This window comes from Panthera leo, chromosome C2 (assembly GCF_018350215.1).
Source record: "Panthera leo isolate Ple1 chromosome C2, P.leo_Ple1_pat1.1, whole genome shotgun sequence".
Classification (NCBI taxonomy): Eukaryota; Metazoa; Chordata; class Mammalia; order Carnivora; family Felidae; genus Panthera; species Panthera leo.
The window spans coordinates 65,067,443-65,080,383 of record NC_056687.1 but is presented as its reverse complement, the minus strand read 5'-3'; the positions used below and the strand labels follow the sequence as shown (position 1 = coordinate 65,080,383).

General features: G+C 41.9%; 1 protein-coding gene across 2 annotated transcripts in view; it reads right to left on the bottom strand.

Moving 5' to 3' along the window:
• The window catches only part of ARHGAP31 (Rho GTPase activating protein 31), a 115,171-nt gene that overhangs the window by 72,246 nt on the left and 29,984 nt on the right, over positions 1 to 12,941 (bottom strand). The window lies entirely within an intron of this gene.

Genomic DNA, 12,941 nt, shown 5'->3' with positions numbered 1-12,941 from the left:
CTTTTGCAAAGCAAAAGTTTTTCATTTTGATGAGGTCCAGTTAATCAATTTTTCCTTTTATGGATCCTGCTTTTGGTGTCAGGTCTAAGAACTCTTTGCCTAGTGCCAGATCTCAAAGATGTTATTTTTTTTCTAAAAGTTTCATAGTTTTGCATTTTACATTTAAGTCCATGATCCATTTTGAGTTAAATTTGTATAAGGTTTAGGTCCAGGTTCATGTTTTGGCCTGTGGATATCCAACTGCTCCAGTACCATTTTTCAAAAAGACTATCCTTCCTACATCACATTGCTTTTGCACCTTTGTCAAAAATAAATTAGGTGTACTTGTGTGGGGCTATTACTGGGTTCTCTATTCTGTTCCATTGCTCTATGTGTCTATCCCTCTGTCAATACCACACTTCCTTCATATGGTAGCTATGCATTAGGCTTTAATATTGGGTAGAGTGATTCTTCCCATCTTCTTCTTCTTTTTCAAGATTTCTCTAGCTATTTTAAGGCCTGTGCCTTTCCATATAAATTTTAGAATAAGCTTGTCAATGTCTACAAAAAAACCGTGCAGGGATGTTGGTAAGAATTACATTAAACCTTTAGGACATTTTAGGGGGAAATTCACATCTTTCCTATGCTGAGTTCATAAGATTTTTTTGATTTGTTCCTTCTCCATTCCTGTAACTACCACCCAAAGGAGAATGTCATTAGCTCAGTCTGAATTACTTGACCAACCTTATAAGTTGCCTTTGGATTGTAGTCTTCTGTTGTTCCCATTCTTCTTACATATTGCTGCCAAAATAATGAACCTCAAATCCTCTTCCACAAAGTTTTGACCTGGGAGCCTCAAATGGCTTTCTACTCCAGACCCAAACGCAGATTTATTCGTTTCTGCAAACTCCCCCAAACTTCTACTTTTCATTCATTCTTGATATGCCCAGGTAATTCATGACTCTGGACCTTTCCCTATTCCTAGAACATAGCCAGGAATTGCTTCCACTCTGCCAGGCTAATGTTTCCATTTTTTCCCACCAATTCAAGCTTGCTCTATGCAAGAAACACTCTCTAAGTGACCTGGTCATCTTGCACATGTTCATGCACAGTGCCACGCCTAGTGTGAGATCAATAAAAATAATCTGACATTCAGAGCAGATCTTTTTTTTTTTTTAAACATTTATTTATTTTTGAGAGGCAGAGACAGAGTGTAAGCAGGTAAGAAACAGAGACAGAGGGAGACACAGAATCTGAAGCAGACTCTGAGCTGTCAGCACTGATCCAAATGCGGGGCCCAAACTCACGAACCATGAGATCATGACCCAAGCCCAAGTTGGACGCTTAACTGATTCAGCCATCCAGGTGCCCCAGAGCAGATCATTTTTAATACCATCTTCCTTTATATAATGACCTTATTTTCAGTAATTAGCATAATATAATAGTAATATAGCAGTAGTTGTTATTTTCTTATTTTGTTCTTTAGTTTTAAATCAATCTACTTAAAAAGGAAAAATTAAAACTTTATTTTAAAGATAATCAAATTCTGTAAAAAATTTCATTTATGAACTAAAATTTGCATTTATAAAGCAAAAATATACCTTGCAGTTTATACTGTTTCACTGTTTTAAATTTTAACCACCAAAAAAAACCTCAAGTGGTCATACAATGACTTACGTCTGTTTCTCCTGGCTTGTAATCATTGTGCTATCATTATTTATTTCACATCCACTGTTTAAATGCAAGAATCTATAGTACCAAAGGGGTTGGAGACACAAACTGCACCTGAAATGAGCTCAAACTATTCAAACCAGTATGAATAATTGTTAAAAATGAATACCTACAACAGTTGAGTCCACATAGGTTGGGGATGGCTTATAAGTGGGAGGTCCTCCAACTCAACATCCATGTAGAATACAATGTTTATTAAAGGGTAAGTAATAAAAGCGTACTTGGGGCACCTGGGTGGCTCAGTCGGTTAAGCGTCCGACTTCGCTCAGGTCATGATCTTACAGCTCATGAGTTCGAGTCCCATGTCGGGCTCTGTGCTGACAGCTTAGAGCCTGGAGTCTGCTCTGGATTCTGTGTCTCCCTCTCTCTGCCCCTTCCCCAACTGTCTCTCTCTCTCTCAAAAATAAATAAACCTTAAAAAAATTGTTTTAAAAGCATATTCATATACTAAATATAGTTGCATATATATTATGAAAACCCATAGTCCCTTAAAATGTTAAAATGAGTTACCATATGATCTAGCAATTCTACTTCTAGGTATACCCAAAATAAATAAAATAATACATCTACACAAAAGCTTATACATGAATATTCATAGTAGCGCTATTCATAATAGCCAAAAAGTGGAAACAGCCAAAATGTCATTAACTGTTGAATAGATAAATAAATCCTCTTGTATCCATACAATGGAATGTTATTAGGCAATGAAAAGGAAAAAAGTCCTGATACGTGCTACAACATGGATCTGCCTTGAAAACATTTTGTCAAGTGCAAGAAGCCAGACACAAGAAGCCATGTATTGTATAATTTTATGCATATTAAATGTCAGGATAGGCTAATCTATAAAGACAGAAAGCAAATTAATGGTTGCCTAGCACAGGAGTAAGTAGAGAGGTGGGGGAATGGGGAGTGACTGCTAATGGGCACAGAGTTTCTTTTTAGGGTGATGAGAATGTTCTAAAATTGATTACAGTGATAGTTGTACAACTCTGAATACACTATAGACCATCAGTTTGTCATTAATGGATGAATTGAATGATGTGTCAATTATATCACAACAAAACTTTTTCTTAAAAAACAATAATACACATAGCAATTGTGGGGACCAATAAAAGACTATTATGCGGAAGGATATGGGGAAGGTCCACACAGGAGGGACCTCTCCCACCACTGCATCTTGTTGATGTGTTCAATGTATAGCTACACCATGGCCCACCTGGTAACTGGCTGGTATAAATTGTTTATGTAAAGAAAAAAAGTATAATTTGGGACTTAAAATTTTAAATAAAAAACCTGAGGTGACACTCTTGTTTGGGGGGGGAGTTGAGAAATAAAAACTGTTATATAGTTAAGTGAGTCTTCTGTAGACTGGTTACTCAGAAATCACTGTTTTTAAACTCAACCCAAGGATCTAAATTCCTTATGCGCTTGACCAACACAGAGCACCCTATACTGATGAACTATGACTGATCCATAGATGTGTCTGTTGCTCTTTCTAACTGCCCCCCCCAAAGTAGTAACATCCCCTATTCTCACAGCTGTGGAGACACTGTTCCTGAGGTTACCTCACCCTCCAGCCAGGGCCCAAAGTCCCTGCTCCTCAGAGTCCAGATCTCCACTTCAGCATGGCTGCCATGTACCTCCCTTCTCCTGACTGAGCCCCAAGTCCCTGTAGGAACCTACGTGTTCTCCTCCCTCCACACACTCCTCCTAAGTCCCTCTCTGCCCCACACACAGCACCACCAGCTCCACCTGAGGAGGACACACTTCCCCAGAGGTTCCGAGACCTTCCCTGGCCTTGTCACCTATCTTCCCGCCACCCCACCCAGCTTATGGGAGTTTTTGCCTCCACTTTGAGGGTCATGGTTAGGCTTCTTGGAAACCTAACTTTCCTCCTGGCCATGTCATAAGTGGTGGTCCATTCCTATAGTACTACAAGTGCTATTTTTAAAGGAATTTTATGCACATTATCTCCTGTGATTCTTATAATTTTTAGAAGCTGAACATTTTCTAGATATTTTCTCAGTTTTGATGATAAAACTAAAGCTCAGAGAGGTTGAAAAACGTGCCTGAAGTCACACAGCCAATAAGTGAAAGAGCTATGATAGAAGCCTATGGTTTCTGCTTCCTATTCCAGTTCAGTATTACATAGAGGAGTAAACCGCAATGAAATTACAGTTTGCATAGACTTTTGTTGGTTGGTCTTGGAGCCTACCCACCATTTTAGACTTTTTTTTTTCCATGGGAAAATGCATTTCAAATTCCAAGTGATCAACGTACAAGTGTTTCTCTGGGGCAAAACTCAATTTTAATTTGGGGGCTGTCTCTATCATCCCTCCAAGGAAAGTTTTATTTTTATTGATTCCATTATTATACTGATCAAGACCCAAAGGATTAAAAACAAAAGCTCTGCAGTCAGGCTTGGGCTTACCACTTACTAGCTGTGACCTCAAGCAAAATATCTAACCTTTTTGAGCTTCAATTTCCTCCCCCATAAAAGAAGGGCAACATTATACACATATAGGTATACTGTAAGAACTAAATTAATGAGGCAGGCATGTAAAGTGCTCAGTGCGATGGTTGCTACAAAGTCCATCTGTAGTAGACGTGCAATGTTGTTTTAATAGGGGAGTGAGGCTGATTACAACCCAGATAATGTCCCCATTGGCCAGGGATGGCCTTTGTGTATCCTCTTATGCAGATGAAATTATTAATAGCACCCCCTTCCACTCTTACGGTGTCCCAATACAGATGATAACAGATAAATCACCCTCCCTGCAGAAGGCTGGCTGGCAGGGCCCAAGAATTGTGACCCCAGGGGACTGCCAGCCTTAAGGCTGGAGCTCCCTAATCACAGGAAAATCTGGCCTTTGTCAAGAGTGTACCACCAGGGAGCTGAGAGCTACCATTTGGGTGATTCCAGAAATCTGGGTTCCGCTGAGGGTCTGAAACCAGGAAGAGAGCTTGCAGGGATTAGGGATTCCAGCCAAAGGAACCAACAATCACACAAGTGTCTAGTCAGCCAGGAGCCCTGCCAAGGAGCCACAGGCGCAGGGTGGGGGCTAGAGAGGGGGCCAATACGGCAAGCCAAATGGGAGGTGAGGGTGAGCCAGGAGACGAGGGACACCAGGAAGGGAGGTCAGGAAAGTGCCGGAAGGGCGATGGGACTCACTGTGTGAGGGAAGGGGTTCTGGATGTCAGTCCCCCCACAGTCTTCAAAGGGGCTCAGGCGCTGTCCATGGCATATGTGATTGCACCCTCTGCGATGCCACATACGTGCCAGGGTTAATCAGTGACTCTGAGGAGACTGCCGGTGACAACAAGGACCAAACATAATGTGGGCAGGGCCACTCAGCCCTCCTGAGGCAAATGTTTCTGGCACCCGCCCCTGTCAATTTTCTCTGTTGAAGAAACAGAACTGGCAGCTTACTGCAATTTTACCTGAGTACTTCTCACAAAGCGACTGTCGAAAAAAACTCATAAATGAAGTGTAATGACTGAAAGCCCTACTAATCAAAAGGTTAGTTGGCAACAAGAAATAATGGGGTAGGAGTCAGAACAAGGTTCTGTCTCCACTGTCAATGATGATAACTATTGGGAGGACAATGAGTCTGGGTGTGCAAGCATTACAAAGACAATGGAGTGTTAATGAATATACAAGCACATATAAGCTGGACAATTACAGCTAGATAAACTATATAGTTCCAACAAGCTAATAAAGTAGCAGCATTTTATAAAAAAAAAAAAACATTTATCATTTGTATTAAGAAAAAAGCTCAGAAAAAATGACATTACATTTAAAAAATAATGTAGTCGTGACAACTTCAAACACTAAAGAAATGCTCCTTTGCATGCTCCTTGAATACGTCAGTGGGAGTTGCTAACCTCACCTCCCTCTGAAAACATACAACAGTTAGAAAATACAAGTATCTTCCGAAAAGGTTGGGATAGATACAGGGATGATGGACCCATAATGGAATATAAATAGTAATGGAAATTCAGAGTCCCCTTTTGAAGAAGGAAGGACAGGCTTTTCTTTCTAATGAACACTCCTGGTTTGAACCAGAATGCTGAGCTGGGCTGTTTTAGTCCAGTCTTTCCAACAGATGGAACAAATGGCACCTTTGATCAAGGCAGCGTAGTGTTATAGAAAAAAGTGTAGGCTCTGGAATCTGACAAGCCCGGGGTTCCTTTCCAAGCCAGCCCTTCCTGCTTCTCTGTGACTTTATCCAAGTTATTTATTCTCTCTGAGCCTCAGTGATCTCACCTGGAGAATGAAGATGGTAGTTGCTGGGAGGACCAAATTTAACATCTGCTTCATTGTCACTATGAAAGCACCTTGACCTCCACCTTGCACTGCCAAGAAGTTGGGGACCAAGAACAAGGCAATAGCTGTGACTAGTCATCATGAGTGAGCAGTGAGATAAGGCTGCCAAGAAAGATAACCCAGCCCAGGCCTCATGAACGGGAGCAGAGGGTCTGGAACTTGGGTGCGTGTTTCATCCCTGTGCATTCTCCTCTGGTTAGACCACATCTGGAGCCCCGGGGGCAGCATGTGGAGATTCATCTTAAAATACAGGGAATCCGGAAGGGTGCAGAGGAGGCCAGAGGGCCTGAACATTACCTCATTTGGTTGAAGAAACTGGGGCGTTTAACCTGGTAAAGAGAAGTCTTAGGGCAAAGTAAAAACTGTTCTCAAATACTTGAAGGATTTTATGTGGAAATAGGTGAAAACATATTCTTTGTGGCTCTAGAAACTACCAATTCAGGACCCAGAGATAGCTCCATCAAGTGAGCTCTTGCCCTAAGAGAATGTCACGGATGGCAACTCCCTGGGTCCAGGATTCCTGCACTGGGCTGGACTGAGATTAGCTGTCTTGTGAGGTCTCTTCTGAGTCAACAGCAGCCCTGTTTTAACAAAGCCATTTTAAAAATTCTGTTATAATTTTTTGTTCACATTTTATACAATTAAATCATATTTTATAAATCTGAAGTTCTTCAAAATGGTTCATGAAGGTGATTATCCTGAGACATATTAAAAGTTAGAGGAAAGAGTGACTATGTTTTATCATTAGATTCAGAATGCTTTTGATGATTTTCATTCCAGTCTAGAATTAATGAATAACTAAAATTTCCAGGCACTATATACATATCTTCCCTGACTCCTCCTCCAGCCCTCAAATCCAGACTGGAATCAATGAGTCTTATTTATTAGTGCTCTGCCCAAAAGTTAAAGTATTTTTTGCTTTTATATTTTTTAAATATTTATTTATTTATTGGGAGAACGCAAGCAGGGGAGGGGCAGAGAGAGGAGGACAGGATCTGAAGCGGGCTCTGTGCTGACAGGCTGGCAGCAGTGGGCCAGATGTGGGGCTCGAACTCATGAATCACGAGATCATGACCTGAGCCGAAGTCGGGCGTTCAACCGATGGAGCCACCCAGGTGTCCCAAAGTATTTTTTAATTTAAAGTCTAAAAATGTCAACATTGCTTTCCTTAGCCGCTTCCATTGTCTTCTTTTCTCTGACGTTGTTCTAAAGTTCAGAAGGAACGCACACGTAGAAAGAAACGATTAAAGGGCTGATTTTGATCCTCTCTTTTCTCTAAAAAGAGCCATGTATATCACATTATTTATCTTGTCCCAAGCATGGAGCACTCTAGAAATGTGATTCAGTTTTGAAACAATGAACAGTTATTCAGCATGGGGACCCTGGGGCTTAAAGGAGATTTGGGGACCCTAAGGTCTTAGCCAAGCATCCCTTAAACTCATTAGACCAAGGGCGAGACCATGAGCAGTGGACATTTGAAACATGTCAGCACTTTCAGAGGAGCACCCAATGACATTTTAATCTGAAAAATTATAAACAACCTCACTCCCACCAGCAGCCCGGCCACCTCCTGAGGAATGTGCAGCATGGCAGATCTGAAGGAGCTATTGATAAGCACAGCAGCTTTAAAGTGCCCTGGTGAGGAGAGAGTTTGACAGCGAAGATTATTTCTGATGCTTTCAAAGGCACACACTTTATAAATATATTGCACATATAGAGCACAGGTCTGTTTCTACGTATGGCATGTATACACCACAACCTATTTAAAAGCATTTCAAAGCCCATTTAGTGATGGTTTTCCCCAGTGCTGCGGGGTGAAGGATAAAGAGATAAAGGCGAAACCTCTCTCCACAGAACTGTAGGGGAATGCCCCATCTCACAGATACTTCCAGCCCGTCACAGTCTTCCTCATTTGACGGATGGAGAAACCGCAGTTCCAAGAGGGGAGGTGATTTACTTTAGGGTTGTCAGAGAGGTAGGCCTAGAACCCAGATTTCTTGACTCTAAAACTAGAGTTTACTGTGTGACGGCAGAAAGAAAGTATCTATACTATAAATCACAAAACAACTTTAAAAAACGGGTGAAGCCACCGGGGGCGGGGAGGCCTGGTTTTTATCCCAGCAAAGGCAGGCACATCGTGTCCCACTGTAACAAAAACCAGGGGTGCTCACACTGGGTCACAGAACAGTCCTGCCACTGGCGTGGAAGGCAAGGTGGCTGGTCGTTCCTATGAAGCCAGCAGGCCGAGCTGCCGTCACCAGCCTGCTTGCAAACAGTGGAGCTAGCCCCGCCATACTCCATCTCCTGTGAGCCCTGGGTTCTCTATTATTGCTGTTTTGATCTATTAAGTACATGAAGAGTCAAACGGGAAGACACACAAAGCCACCTCCTACATGTCCCCGGTAGCCCTTGCCTTTCAGCCTGGTTTGCTCCTTTCCTGAAAGCTTGGACCACAATACTAACTGGGGTGATTAGATCAGTTCAAACAATCAGTCAATTGAATGGAAATATCTACCACACCAGTAGGTTTTATGAAGCAAATGGCTGAGTCGCTGATGACAGTGGAAGAGCCTCACTTAGACACAGCCTCATTCTCTTCTCCATGCGACTTCCTCAGTGTCTCTGTTTGTTTACCCAGACAGGGTCGTCATTTACCCGCTCCTCAGCACCAGCGAAGACCCACACAATGAGGCTTGGCTAACACTGCGGTGGGGACGCTGCGGACGCGGTCTCTCAATACGCTCATGGTTCAGTCACAGAACAGTCTGTCCTTTCACTGGCCACTGTGGAATGAGCGCAAGCTCTGTGACCGGGCACGCAGGGCATCCTCTGTCCGAGGGCCAAATCCCTGTTTCCAAGTTCCCTACTGTAACCTTGGAGACGCTGCAGGGGGTGGGAAGGCCCTGTGAGGGGCCTTTGTTTGTCCCTGGAGACTTTCTAGAAGGAGGGTGTGGACAGCTGGGTTCTGGGCCTGGCAAAGAAGGAGGGAAAAGAACTGGAAAGAGGGACCAGAACGGCAGGCCCACAAAAGACCAGGCCAGGATTAATCCACTGCAATAGGCTCTCCAAGTTTTCTAGCACCCTTCAACACCTCTTGAATGTTTCCTTTTAGCTGCTCCCACTCACACGGGCTGCAAGGGTTTTGCACAGGAGGACCTGATGCCCATGTCGTTGATGTGGCTTGTGCGTGTGCATGAGCATCACCAGGCAACCCGAGGTGAGTGAGAGAAGCAGTAAAAAAAGATGAGTTTTATGACCATGGGCCGCCATGATCTAAAAGGCAGTGAAATGACAGGATCTTCTAAAGTCTCTAATTCAGGGTAAACTCTGCATGCCAGACCCACTTATATTCTTAGGAAGACTTCCTTGCCATAAGATTTTTAGTTCCTTCCAAGGAATGTCAGGTGGCTATATGATCATGTCATGAAGTCCCATCATGGGTGATTTAACTGTCCAGTAGATATTTCTTATTTTTATTTCTTATTTTTTCTATATTTCTTATTTTTCTAGTAGCTATCATTTAAGGCATCTATGATATACCAAACATCTACTTATATGATTTTGTTTCTTCTCCCTACCAATCTTGGAAAGTGGGTATTAGTATCTCTTCTAATAAATGAGAACACAGAGGTTAAGAGGTGAAGTCTGCACAACTAGGGAGGGCAGAAATGGCTTTCAAATCTCGGTTTGTCTGACTCCAAAGCTTGTATCTTTATAATTATAAATACAGATGAGAAGGTAGTAAGCAAACACTACATTCAATTCTCAAATATTTTATAATTTCTTAATTGCCATATAATGTACATTGAATTTTGAGTATCACTTTTCATCTCCAAGGGCACAAGTCATGTCCCGTTGATTATACCTGACAGGAAGCACACTATGGCCAAAGTATGATGTGGCTGAAAGGACACTGACCTATCGCAGGCTGCATTGCCAGAAGTATAGCATCTAGAAAGAGGAAGGAGAACACCACTCTGCACTCCTTGGTTGACACCTGGGACAATATGTTCCATTCTTGGAAACACAGTTTAAAAGGGGCACAGGCAAACTGAGCCACATTCAGAAGAGTCTGACCTTGAAAGCAAGTGGACCTAAACAATGTCCTATGCAGAAAAACTGAAAAACTGAGGTTATTTGGCATGGAGAAAAGTTAGAGTTTCTGGTGACATGTAGGAGTTGGGGTGTGGAGGGAGGAGAAGGGATATCTTAGGTATCTTCGAAGTTTGAAATGTTGTCTAAGGGAAGAATACAGTTCCCCAATGTATGTAATGAATAGTTCCATACACTTGTAAAGCCAGTATAAGAATGTTGCTAACTGCTCAACAGAAAGAAAAGCTTTCCAATATTTGGAGAGCTATTCACAGATGGAATAGTGTGCTTTGTGAGATAGTAAGTTTCCCATCACTGGGAGATACCCAACTAGAGACAGGACTTGGTGTTCATGTGCTGGAGGAGAGTCAAGCATCAGGACTCCATGATCTTTAAAGTCATGCTTGGAATTCTCTCTCTCCCTCTCTGCCCCTCCCCTGCTTTCTCTCTCTCTCTCTCTCTCTCTCTCAAAATAATTAAACTTAAAAAAAATGCTTAAAATCTCATTAAAAAAGTCCCTTCCAATCCCTAAATCCCACAATTTATCAGTTAATTTACCATCATAAATGTCCTCTCAGATTCTGTATTTCTTTCTCTTAATATATCATTTGCATTTAATCTATTTTTTTTAAGTTTTAATTTATTTATTCATTTAAGTAATTACTACACCCACCATGAGGCTCGAACTCATGACCCTGAGATCAGAGTCGTACATTCTTCCAACTGAGCCAGCCATGCGCCCCTGCATTTAATCTATAATACTTGGTAAGCTTTACTTTTTCCTTTTACTTGAATCAATTCTATCTTAAAATATTTCAATATGAAGTTAATCATTGGTGGTTTTATGAGATTTCCTTAAAGAAAAATTTAAAGATGCTTGATCTTTCTGATCAGCCAAACATTTATCCTAGATTTCTTTTTTTTAATTTAATTTAATTTAATTTAATTTAATTTAATTTAATTTAATTTCTGAGAGTGAGAGAGAGATGTGTGTGTAGACACACACGTGCACAAGTGGGGGAGGGGCAGGGAGAGAGGGAGAAAGAGAGTCCCTAGCAGGCTCCGCTCTGTCAGCACAGAGCCTGATGTGGAAATCAATCTCCTGACCATGAGATCATGACCTGAGCCAAAACAGACGCTTAACTGGCGGAGCCACCTAGGCACCCCTACCCTAGATTTCTAATATGGGATATTTAAGCAAATCTCTTGTCCATTGGCAAGGAACATTAATTTTTATGAACACATTATTCCAAATTTTCCTATTTAGTGACCAAATACTGTCATTAATTCCTCTTCCAAATGGTATAGTAGCAAGATGAATTCCTTTAGTTTCTCCTACACCTGAATAATGAATTTACTTGCCTTGGCAATAGTATCATACATGCATTCAAGTCAGTTCATTAATTCATTCATTCAATAAATATTTGTGGAGTGTCCAATATTGTTTGAGGCACTGGGAAAATAGCAGTAAATTACATAAACGAAATTCCCTGCTCCTGTGGAGATGTCTTTTAGTGGAGGAGACAGTCAGCAAGATAAAAAAGTAAATATACAAGATAAACAAAATATATACTAGATAGCGGCACTTACTAAGGAGAAGAATAAAGCAGGGTGAAATGTGTGGGAGGATAGGGGAAAGAAAGAGGATGTTTCAATTTAAACAGGGTGGTCAAGTCCCTTTACATTTTATTTAAATGGTAGGAGCCCCACTAAGGTGACAGTTAAAATGTGAAGTGTCAAAGGAAGTGAGTGAGCAAGATAAGTATCTATTGGAAGAACATTCCAGGAAGGGGGAATATCAAGTGCAAATGCAAAACCTCAGTCAAAGATACACCACCAGCTGAGTGCTTAGTATCACGTACAACAAAAGAAGTGAAACACAGGTCTGTGTATGCAGGATCTTGAAAAGGAAAGAACACATCTGTACTCAAAACAATAGGCAGTCAACTGTCATGTGTGAAATAGCGTAGATCAGATCATTGAAAAACTTCTACTCTTTAGTTATACTGGACTAGCCATTGCCCCCCCAAATACACCTTGCCTGTTCACACCTCCAGGCCTGTGACTGGCCACAGAGCCAGAATCCTCTACCCATACATCTGCAAGATCATCGAATGATCTTCTGCCACCTTCCAAACCCAGCCCAAACTTTTCCTCCTTTATGGGGGCTCTTCCTGACCACTCAGCACTCAGTGGTTCCTTTGTCTGAATCCAAACACTAGCAGGACCCCTCTCAACCTACCGAATCAGAACTCACATCTTAACAAGATCCATAGATGATTCAAGGGCACACTAAAGTTTAAGGAGCTCTGAACCACTTCTTCAAATGTGGCTGCACGCTGTGAAACCCCAGGGAGCTTTTAAAAATACCAATGCCTCCTTTCACCTTCAGAGAATCTGATTTGATCAGTATGGGGTGGATACTGGGTATTGAGATTTTTGAAAACTTCCCAGATGATTCTAATATAAAATCTGAAAATCAATGCTAGCTCCTCTTTCATTCCCCTCTAATTCCTCTCCCCACTGTTCTTTTCCTAACTGGCAAACAGCCTGATCTCAGGCCTGGTCATTTTTTTTCTAGAGGTGGATTCTTAAGCAAGAACCAGAAGTGGCTTTCCTCCACCCTTTGTCAGCTGACTCAAGGGCCCTGGGCTTGGCCTCACGGATGCGTTCACGGGTGTGGAGACTCAAAGTAGGAAGGAGTCAGCAGGGTAGTGGGAGAAAGAAAGCAGACTGTCACCCAGCATCGTGGCCTTATGGTAAGTGCCCTGCACAAGACTATTAAATACCTTGTCTGAAATGGAAGAGAAAC